The sequence below is a fragment of the Taudactylus pleione genome, unplaced genomic scaffold (assembly GCF_031769625.1).
Source record: "Taudactylus pleione unplaced genomic scaffold, aTauple2 ptg000139l, whole genome shotgun sequence".
Taxonomy (NCBI): domain Eukaryota; kingdom Metazoa; phylum Chordata; class Amphibia; order Anura; family Myobatrachidae; genus Taudactylus; species Taudactylus pleione.
Window position 1 is genome coordinate 3,924,502 of NW_028284541.1, and position 10,276 is coordinate 3,934,777.

Below are 10,276 nucleotides of genomic sequence, written 5' to 3' on the forward strand. Positions count from 1 at the left end.
GTTACCACCATATGGGGCTACGATGGCGCGATTCAGTGCAAATTGCGTCATCAGTCCTAAACCCCACACGCCTCTGAACCACCCACTTTCACTCGGGAAGTGGGCAGGTGGTGGCCAGTCTGTGAGACTTGCCCTCTCTTGCAGGTGGCCATGAGTGCCTACCGATTTTCAGGAGCCTCCCAGCCGTACCCGGAGAGTAGACAAGTATGTACCATCCATAGCTTGCAAGGTTACAATGGACTTAAGTTTAAACTATGAACAAAGAGTCTGTTTTCAAAGCAGTAAACTTGAGTTTCTCAAGGTCAGAACATCCATTAGCAGGAAAAAAAGAGGCAATAATCCTGGTTATAAATGTGTCTGTGACACAGGGCACTGGCTGGATGGGAATCCCTCTTCTCTCCTTAGGCTGCAGGAATAAGGGTATCCTCTTGGGCATCCCTTATTTCCTACAGATCATCCATTAGGCAAGCTAGGAGGGTGCTTAGGGCTTGGTCCGCACTGAAGACTTACTGTAAAGCATTTTTATGTTGCACATGGAGGAGGGTATAGGGGCCCAAACCAGTAGAATGCCTAGGGCCCCATAGGGTCAGGCTCCATGATTCTCCCAGCTGTCCTGATGTTGGTGGGATAGTGCTGGTTTAAGGGAACTGTCCAGCGATTGTCCCTATTTGTGTGTAGGGAGCTGGGGGTGGAGTATTGCCCTGGCTACTACCAATAAAAATTTCGGTTTTGGGTAAAAAAGTATTCGGGGTCCTCATCCCGATTCCAAATTCTCAAATATTGGGAGATGTGAGACTCTGTTTCTCATTGTTATGCTTATAACTGCGGCTCTACAACTGAGAACGCAGCGGCCATCACTGACACGCCTGCGACACTCCCATAACACACCTAGGCAACAGATTTTTTTTGCCACCTTCCAGTCACCACCCAGGTACGTCCATTGTTTTCCCTTACATTTCTGATACCAGCACCAGCGCATTTCTGTGTACACTCAGGGTACTGCTTGCGCTGCTGGGGATCTCAGAATAATGTGCGCAGTAGCAAATAATCGCTCAATTACACGAATATCAGCATTCTGTGCACTTAGGGCCTGATTCAGAGCTGCTCGCAAAAAGCGAGCGCTCGCTCTGAATCAGGGCGGCAGCTTTGTTTTCAAAAACCCGGCCTCCTGGCCGCTCGCTAAGCTGTGGGTGACCATCCACAGCTTTAGCGAGCTGCCAGGTGATGGTCGCGACCATCGGGCTTGCGACGAGTCCCTTGTGGTAGGGTCTCATCTGCCGCAAGCCCCAGTGAGCTTCTGGCTCTAATAGAGCCGGAAGCTCACTACTGACATCACTCGTGACATCAGTAGTGCTGCCCACAAACGGCAGGCATTCCTTCAGGAACGCCTCCATTTGTCCAGCCACCCCCCCCACCCTGCCTACAAAACGTGGCGAGCTGTCGATCAACATCAACAGCCGCCCTGTTTGTAGCGAGCCCCGGAGTGAGAGAATTTCTCGCTCCGGGGCTTGCGCACACCGCGCGTGCGCAATGCCCCACCATCGACCTGCTTGCGAGCGCATAGCGTGAGCGGGTCTGAATCAGGTCCTTAGTGTGACCTCGGAGTCAGGCCCTTAGTGTGAGCTCGGAGTCAGGCCCTTAGTGTTGCCTCGGAGTCAGGCACTTAGTGTGACCTCTGAGTCAGGGCCTTAGTGTGACCTCTGAGTCAGGCCCTTAGTGTGACCTCGGAGTCAGGCCCTTAGTGTGACCTCGGAGTCAGGCCCTTAGTGTGACCTCGGAGTCAGGCCCTTAGTGTGACTTCGGAGTCAGGCCCTTAGTGTGACCTCGGAGTCATGCCCTTAGTGTGGCCTCGGAGTCAGGCGCTTAGTGTGACCTCGGAGTCAGGCCCTTAGTGTGACCTCGGAGTCAGGCCCTTAGTGTAACCTCTGAGTCAGGCCCTTAGTGTAACCTCGGAGTCAGGCTAGTGTGACCTCGGAGTCAGGCTAGTGTGACCTCGGAGTCAGGCCCTTAGTGTGACTTCGGAGTCAGGCCCTTAGTGTGACCTCGGAGTCAGGCCCTTAGTGTAACCTCGGAGTCAGGCGCTTAGTGTGACCTCGGAGTCAGGCGCTTAGTGTGACCTCTGAGTCAGGCGCTTAGTGTGACCTCGGAGTCAGGCCCTTAGTGTGCATCCGATCCACAGGTGTGCAAATTTTAGCTGGAAATCTAAAGCTGAGTACACACTGGAGCGATATTGCCCAGATTTGGCCAAATTGTAAATATATCCCCCATCCACCATGTGTTTAATTTTTCCTAAGTAGCCCCTTATGTCTAGACATATTTCATATCTGCTTTTTTTTCTTCATACAGAACTTTGCGCAATAGAGACGTCTCAGCAAACATAGTGCAGCGCCCTGTTCCCATATACCTGCGCATGCGTAGTAGACTCTGTAGGGCCGCCATCGGGGGGAACTGCTGAGACCGGAGTCCCACTCCCAGAGAGAGAGGTGGGGGGGGGCCCGGGTGGCAGCTGTGTTGGTTGCACCGGCTGCCAGGGAGAAAAAGCGGCAACAGCATTTCATATATGGCACCGAGCGCAAACCAATCATAGCTCGTGGTACGGCAGCCAATCAGGAATGGCCGCAGTGGCACATAGCCAGAGTCTACTGTGCAGCTGGAGAGGAGGGGGTCTGTACGGAGGCCGCACATGGGCACCCTCTTCCAAAGTGGCATAACGTGAACTAAAGGGACTACAAACTCGCATAATGTAAACTAGGGGCACTGTAGAGATAAAATATCTCCTTAGGAAAAAAAAAACTTATGATGTGCCCTGACCGTTTGATAGATAGATAGATAGATAGATAGATAGATAGATAGATAGATAGATAGATAGATACCAATAACTATGCTACTTGGCACTGAGTACCAGTTCTCTGTTATTGGATGACAGTGCTAAGCTAATAGCAACAGGATGACATACGAAAGCTTTGGCTAGACAGCCAGTCTGCAGTATTATTGTGTGTGGGCCACTGTGCATCAACAGCCAGAAAGAAGGAAGTGGAGTACAATTAGCTAACATGCAAATGTACACAAAGCCAGCCAATGTGTGCGCATTATCTTTTATAGGTATAATGTCCTGGCTGCAACACCTATTAATATTGGAATTTATACACGTACTACTATCTTTATGTTATTTGCATGAGTTGCAGAGGGCAATGTGATGTCTGTGATTCCTTCTGTGCCATTGCAGTACATGTTTAAAACCCACCACACAAGCAGTTCATTGTGATTTCTGGTACCATAGTTTGTACTAATACCCTCTCATTCCAAGTATTCTCCCAGAATCATTGCTGGCTATTTGGTGACTAAACAAGTCATATTTAGGGTTATTGTGGCACAACATAATTACTAATGGAAATGAACATAATCAAGTTATCCTGTCTGAACTTGGCATGGCCATAAACACTCTGTCATTTTGTGTATTCCTGTATAGTGCTGCTTAATGGATGAAGTCGTGGCCGTCCTTGCATCTTTTCCCACACCCACCTGCGACTTTATGCTAATGCCGCTACAAAGCCCTCCCCTGGTATACATTCGTGCACCTGACTGTGCAAGGACTGAGACGCCCACTGTCAGCGCCCATAGACGCTGAAATACTGCTTGGGGCATTTTTGGACGCACTCCCTATGGGAGGTGCAGATTCTCAGTCTGAGTATAGCAGCCTATGTGAGCTACTGAGCATTCTCTGTATGCAACCGATTTCAGAAGGGCCGTACCTAGGGGTCCCTGTGCCCCTGGCAAAGTGAAGGAATTGATGCCCCCCACAATCATTCATATAATAATCTTTGCTTATAGCTTGGCTATCCGTGCTGTATAGGACATATGACGACCCTGCCTGCAAAAACTTAAAATGTAGAAGGAGGTAAAAGATACATTATGGGGAGGTGGGACAATGGACATAGTGGCATACATGTAGAACATGTATTTTTTTCACATATTTTATTTTCTCTATGGTAACCTTCAAAGTAATAGACTTGTGTCATTAAGTGGGTCATTTACTAAGATAGCTGCAAAATTGCAAATGTGCAGTAATACTTTTCTACAAAAGCATTTCAGGGAGAACAAAGCAACACAGTGTTAAAATGGACGTGTACTGCTTGAGAAGCGTGTCATAAAGGTGACTTACATTCAAATGTAAACGAGCCCCAAAGCAGTTGTTGCTCAGTAAGATCTACTTGTTGATGAAAACACACTGATACGTTATTCCACAGGGAGTCAGGGAGATTGCTACTATTTCAGGGAGTCTTCCTGACATTCAGGGAGAGTTGGCAACTATGAGTAACCCACCGCAACCAATCAACACTTAGCTTTGATTAGTCGAGGCATGTCCGACCGATGAGAGCAAATATTTCATTGGTTGCTGCATATTTCCACCTATTTTATTAAAATGACTCCATTAAAAACTGTGGATAGTTGTTTTTGTTTTTTTTTAGTTTACAAAACATAAGTGAGAACTATATACAGCAGTGGTTCCCAAACTATCTTGAACCACAGCGCCACAGAGTATCAGACATTTTTTTACAGCACCCCTAGGACAAACGTTTTTTTTTTCTATTGAGAAATGGAGCAAAAACTAATGTAGCAAAAATGAATAATTTAAGTAAATTGTGTTTACCCGCCATCCTTTGTTTCAGTTATGTGGTGGTGGGCATGGTTGCTCTTCTGTGTGTCCCCATATTTTATGATTGGCAGCCATCAGCAATGGTTGAACATAAATAGATTTATGTGGTACAGGACCACCAACCCGTGGCACCCCTGCAAGTGCCCTGTGGCACTCCAGGGAGCCGCGGCACCCAGTTTGGGAACCACTGATATACAGTATGAAAGGGTAAAAATGTATGTTTTCAGCAGCATTAAAGCGCGTTATTAAACCGCCATGTGATAATCACTTAGATGCCTCTACAAATATTTTAATGATGAATGCAGGAGAAAAGAGATTTTTTTCTAACCCCTCAACAAGCAGCTATAAGAATATTACACTTATTGCTGCAATTAAGGGAGGGTGTGAGGGGTGTTGGGGGTATATTTACTAAAGGTCTATTCAAATCAATTTACAAACGATCAACATCGATGTTGTGTTTCTGGGGCTAAATCAACCTTTAGTAAATATACCCCACAATGTTAATACATAGGCTCCCTAAAAGCCTGACAAGACAACTGTGTTTTAGAATCATAATGTCTGTTGCCTAGAGATTACCTACAAAAGCAGTGAACATTTTAGAGAATAAGATGGTTATAGTTTTGAACAGGTCGTCATTGGGGAACCCAGTACAGCTATTTAAAAGATCCTCAGGACAAGGGGACCTGACACTGGCTGACTCAGTGAGTGATTCAACCAAAAAAAGCCATCTGTTAGAGCAGTTTTTAAATCTGCACTGTTTGGGCTATATAAGGACAATAGTAAAAAAAAATAACCCTAATCTAAAAACTTAATGTCGGCTCCTCTGTTCCTGCTGTCAGAAAAAATAAGGTTATTATCTAAATGGCATTAAAAATTCAGCTTTTAAAATTACTACAGTATACGACTCCTACAATGGCATTTTGGAGGGCCTAAGTTATTATATTTACTTTTTAGGGAATTACATCTCTTAGTAACACTGCTCCTTTGTATTATGTTTATTTTGCATGTTTATTATTTAAAAAAAAAGCAATTTCTTTTTATGTGTCCTTAAGGAGCAATACAAAAGATTACTTGTTTGATAAGAATCTTCAGTAATAGGTGTCATAATCTTATTTGTAATAAACTAATAACCACCTTGAGTTGTAACACTAAAAAAATATAAAAAAAAAATAATAATCTCCCTGTTTTGCATAGATTTTAGATTTTTTTTTAATGTGTTGGAGACCTGCGTTATCATTTATGGTCAATAATTAAATCAAAGGATGGAGTATCTACTTGGTTATGAGACACATGGTGAAGACTTGAAGACTCAGAGGAAAAACAAGGGCCCTAAGGTCTGGCTGCCTATTGATTTACTCAAAGATTAACCAGATTTGGCAGCTGCTAATGATCGAAGCTCTTTTTTTATCTGCTACAATGTATTATTTATTCAGATATTATTTGAATATACATACTGTATATATATATATGGGGTGTGCACCGGCCACTTTTCGTGTTTTGTGTTTTGGTTTTGGATCTGGATCTTTCTTCGTGTTTTGGATCTGGATTGGTTTTGCCAAAACCACCCTTCCGTGTTTTGGGTTCTGGGTTTTGTGTTTTGGATCTGTATTTTTTTGAAAAAAAGCATAAAAACAGCTAAAATCACAGAATTTGTAGGTTTTTCTGCTCCTATGCTATTATTAACCTCAATAACCTTAATTTCCACTCATTTCCAGTCTATTCTGAATACCTCACACCTCACAATAGTGTTTTTATGTCCAAAAGGTTGCACCGAGGTAGCTGGATGACTATGCTAAGCGACACGAGTGGGCGGCACAAACACGTGACCCATCTAGGCGTGAAACTGCAGTGGCAGACAGGATGGCATTGAAAAACTAGGCCCCAAACTGTACATAATGCAAAGAAAAAAAAGAGGTGCAAAATGGAATTGTCCTTGGGCCCTCCCACCCACCCTTATGTTGTATAAACAGGACATGCACACTTTAACAAACCAATCATTTCAGCGCCAGGGTCTGCCACACAACTGTGGCTGAAATGATTGGTTCGTTTGGGCCCCCACAAAACAAGCTGGCAATTAATCTGTCCCTGCACAAACTGGCTCTACGGAGGCAAGAAGTCGTCCTCATCCTCCTCATCCACAGATTCCTCACCCTCTTCAGTGTTATGTACATCCTCATCCTCACAGAGTATTAATTCGTCCCTGCTGGAACCACAGGTCCCTCTGTACGTTCTGGAGGCTGGTCTCCCTGGAAGAGTTGATCATTCATTTTATGAACATCATCTTCTCCACATTTTGTGGAAGCAACCTCCTACGCCTTTCGCTAACAAGGTTCCCGGCTGCACTAAACACTCTTTCGGAGTACACACTGGAGGGGGGGCAACTCAGGTAAAATAGAGCCAGTTTGTACAGGGACCTCCAAATTGCTTCTTTTTCCTGCCAGTACAGGTACGGACTGTCTGACATGCCTACTTGGATGCTGTCACCGATGTAATCCTTTAACAGACAGACGTACGCTTGTCGCTGCTGCTTTGAGGATTCAAGTGCGGCTACAGCCCACACAATTCACAAAGACAGAAAAAAAAAAAGAATATTTTTATTGTTTGTGGAGCACACTTTGAGGGTTACACCACCCTCTAACAGACAGACGCACGCTTGTCGCTGCTGCTTTGAGGATGCAAGTGCGGCTACAGCCCACACAATTCACAAAGACAGAAAAAAGAAGAAGAATATTTTTATTCTTTGTGTAGCACACTTTGAGGGTGTCACCACCCTTTAACAGACAGACGCACGCTTGTCGCTGCTGCTTTAAGGATGCAGGTGCGGCTACAGCCCACACATTTCACAAAGACCGAAATAAAAAGAACAATATTTTAATTGTTTGTGTAGCACACTTTGAGGGTGTCACCACCCTTTAACAGACAGACGCACGCTTGTCGCTGCTGCTTTAAGGATGCAGGTGCGGCTACAGCCCACACAATTCACAAAGACAGAAAAAAGAAGAATATTTTTATTGTTTGTGTAGCACACTTTGAGGGTGTCACCACCCTTTAACAGACAGACGCACGCTTGTCGCTGCTGCTTTGAGGATGCAAGTGCGGCTACATCGCACACAAGTCACAAACACATAAAAAAAATAGTTTTTTATTTTTTGGAGCACTTTGAGAGTTACACCACCCTTTAACAGACAGACGCACGCTTGTCGCTGCTGCTTTAAGGATGCAGGTGCGGCTACAGCCCACACATTTCACAAAGACCGAAAAAAAAGAACAATATTTTAATTGTTTGTGTAGAACACTTTGAGGGTGTCACCACCCTTTAACAGACAGACGCATGCTTGTCGCTGCTGCTTTAAGGATGCAGGTGCGGCTACAGCCCACACAATTCACATAGACAGATAAAAGAAGAAGAATATTTTTATTGTTTGTGTAGCACACTTTGAGGGTGTCACCACCCTTTAACAGACAGACGCACGCTTGTCGCTGCTGCTTTAAGGATGCAGGTGCGGCTACAGCCCACACATTTCACAAAGACCGAAAAAAAAGAACAATATTTTAATTGTTTGTGTAGCACACTTTGAGGGTGTCACCACCCTTTAACAGACAGACGCACGCTTGTCGCAGCTGCTTTAAGGATGCAGGTGCGGCTACAGCCCACACAATTCACAAAGACAGAAAAAAGAACAATATTTTAATTGTTTGTGTAGCACACTTTGAGGGTGTCATCACCCTTTAACAGACAGACGCACGCTTGTCGCTGCTGCTTTAAGGATGCAGGTGCGGCTACAGCCCACACAATTCACAAAGACAGAAAAAAGAAGAATATTTTTATTGTTTGTGTAGCACACTTTGAGGGTGTCACCACCCTTTAACAGACAGACGCACGCTTGTCGCTGCTGCTTTAAGGATGCAGGTGCGGCTACAGCCCACACAATTCACATAGACAGATAAAAGAAGAAGAATATTTTTATTGTTTGTGTAGCACACTTTGAGGGTGTCACCACCCTTTAACAGACAGACGCACGCTTGTCGCTGCTGCTTTAAGGATGCAGGTGCGGCTACAGCCCACACATTTCACAAAGACCGAAAAAAAAAGAACAATATTTTAATTGTTTGTGTAGCACACTTTGAGGGTGTCACCACCCTTTAACAGACAGACGCACGCTTGTCGCAGCTGCTTTAAGGATGCAGGTGCGGCTACAGCCCACACAATTCACAAAGACAGAAAAAAGAACAATATTTTAATTGTTTGTGTAGCACACTTTGAGGGTGTCACCACCCTTTAACAGACAGACGCACGCTTGTCGCTGCTGCTTTAAGGATGCAGGTGCGGCTACAGCCCACACAATTCACAAAGACAGAAAAAAGAAGAATATTTTTATTGTTTGTGTAGCACACTTTGAGGGTGTCACCACCCTTTAACAGACAGACGCACGCTTGTCGCTGCTGCTTTGAGGATGCAAGTGCGGCTACATCGCACACAAGTCACAAACACATTAAAAAAATAGTTTTTTTTTTTTTGGAGCACTTCGTGAGTTACACCACCCTTTAACAGACAGACGCACGCTTGTCGCTGCTGCTTTAAGGATGCAGGTGCGGCTACAGCCCACACAATTCACAAAGACAGAAAAAAGAAGAATATTTTTATTGTTTGTGTAGCACACTTTGAGGGTGTCACCACCCTTTAACAGACAGACGCACGCTTGTCGCTGCTGCTTTGAGGATGCAAGTGTGGCTACATCGCACACAAGTCACAAACACATTAAAAAAAATTTTTTGATTTTTTGGAGCACTTTGAGAGTTACAACACCCTTTAACAGACAGACGCACGCTTGTCGCTGCTGCTTTGAGGATGCAAGTGCGGCTACAGCCCACACAATTCACAAAGACAGAAAAAAAAAGAACAATATTTTAATTGTTTGTGTAGCACACTTTGAGGGTGTCACCACCCTTTAACAGACAGACGCACGCTTGTCGCTGCTGCTTTAAGGATGCAGGTGCGGCTACAGCCCACACATTTCACAAAGACAGAAAAAAAAAGAACAATATTTTAATTGTTTGTGTAGCACACTTTGAGGGTGTCACCACCCTTTAACAGACAGACGCACGCTTGTCGCTGCTGCTTTGAGGATGCAGGTGGAATCTAGACGGGATTTGGAACCGAGGACACACTACCTCCATCAATTGTCTAAATCCCACTGCACTAATGTCGGATACCGGACGCACGTCTAACACCAACATAGCAGTCAAGGCCTCAGTTATACGTTTTGCTTCAGGATGACTGCTGTCGTACTTCATCCTCATCGCTAGGGACTGTTGGAGGGTCAATTGTTTAGTAAAAGTAGTGATGTTCCTACTTCCTCTCTGGGATGATGAACAACTCCCAGCAGCAGCAACAGCACTAGTAGGAAGTGGTTCTTGATCTTTCCCTATTTTATTTTTATCAGAGAAAGTTTGGTCCTCCATTTATGTTATATTGATATATATACGTGCGGCTAAAGCGCACACAAACACAGAAAATATTTTTTTATTTTTGCTGGAGAGTAGTGCACTTTGTGGGTTACACCACCCTTTAAGAAATGAGCCAGCCGGCTCTTTACTTATGGGACACAGGTGCACGCT